The following is a 1,772-nucleotide window of genomic DNA, read 5'->3' as shown; positions in this document are numbered from 1 at the left end:
CGATCCATTCTTGTCCATTAGCTTTCTTTTATGGTTTTCTTTATTTGTCTTTTTTGGTTTCTATTGCATTTCTTTGTTTTTCATTTTCTTTGTCCATTTTAACAACTTTTTTTGTTCAACACATGTCAACTTTTTTAGATACACATACTATATTTTTTGTATACATAAAAAAATATATTTTCTATCCATGTTGAATATTTCTGAAATACATGATTAATATTTTTTTGAAAATTAGTTTCTATGTCTAATTTTTCCAAACATATTGTGCATTTTCTTGTATATCCACATTTTTATATCCACATTTAACATTTTAAAATAAAATATTACTATTATTTTAATACATCGCCAACAATTTTTTGTAGATGGCAACCATTTTTTCGTGGAAACAAACTTTTTTTCATAACTGGGTTTTGCTCTATTTTTTTTCTTCTCTTCTTCACGAGTTTCTCTAGGGGTTTTCCCACCGGTTTACTTTGTTTTTAGTTCTGGCTTTTACAGGTTTTTTATCTGCTTTTTTGGTTTTATTTTAATTTCTTCTTCGCTTTTAGTGGGGTTTTATTTTGTTTCCTATTTTCTTTTTTTCTTTGTTTTTCTATTTTTTTGTTGGTTTTTATCGGTTTTTCTTCATTTTCTTTGTTTATTTCCCAGTTTTCACTTTTTCCAGTCCTTTCCATTAGCTTTCTTTGGTTTCCATTTTCCTTTTATGGTTTTCTTTGTTTCTCCTTTTTTGCTTTTTTATTGGATTTCTTTGTTTTTCATTTTCTTTGTCCATTTTTAGCAAAGGTCAACACATGTCAACTTTTTTAGATACACATTCTATATTTTCGTATACATCAGAAATATATTTTATATACATGTTGAATATTTTTTAAATACATGATTAATATTTTTTGAAAAGCACTTTATGTCTATTTCTTTCCAAACATATTCTGCATTTTTGTTGTATATCTACATTTTATATACATATTTAACATTTACAAAATACAACATTAATATTATTTTAATACATGGTCAACATTTTTCTGCACACGGCGACCATTTTTTAATGGAAACAAGCTTTTTTCATAATTGGGTTTTACTCTTTTTTTCTTCTTTCTTTATTCACTAGTTTCTCTGGGTTTTTTCCACCGGTTCACTCTATTTTTATTTCTGTTTGTTACAGGTTTTTTCTCTTCTTTTTGTTTTAATTCCTTCTCTATTTTAATGGGGTTTTATTTTATGTCCTATTTTCTTACTTTTCTTCATTTTTCTGTGTTTCTTTGTTGGTTTTTATCAATCTTTCTTCATTTTTCTTTGTTTCTTTCTGAGTTTCCACTTTTCCATTCCTTTTGCAAATATTTTATGTATATATATATATATATATATATATATATGAATATTTGGAGCTTAATCAGGAATGAAAATAAAACAAGAAACATGAAAAAATAGAAGAAAATACATGTTTATGGGAACAAAAAAGCAACAAGGCAGTTTAGGGAAGCGCCTGACGCGAGCGCGGCCTACATTAATATTATTTTAATACATGGTCAACATTTTTCTGCACACGGCGACCATTTTTTAATGGAAACAAGCTTTTTTCATAATTGGGTTTTACTCTTTTTTTCTTCTTTCTTTATTCACTAGTTTCTCTGGGTTTTTTCCACCGGTTCACTCTATTTTTATTTCTGTTTGTTACAGGTTTTTCCTCTTCTTTTTGTTTTAATTCCTTCTCTATTTTAATGGGGTTTTATTTTATGTCCTTTTTCTTACTTTTCTTCATTTTTCTGTGTTTC

This window comes from Triticum aestivum, chromosome 7A, assembly GCF_018294505.1.
Source record: "Triticum aestivum cultivar Chinese Spring chromosome 7A, IWGSC CS RefSeq v2.1, whole genome shotgun sequence".
Classification (NCBI taxonomy): Eukaryota; Viridiplantae; Streptophyta; class Magnoliopsida; order Poales; family Poaceae; genus Triticum; species Triticum aestivum.
Note: the sequence above shows the minus strand (reverse complement) of the source record.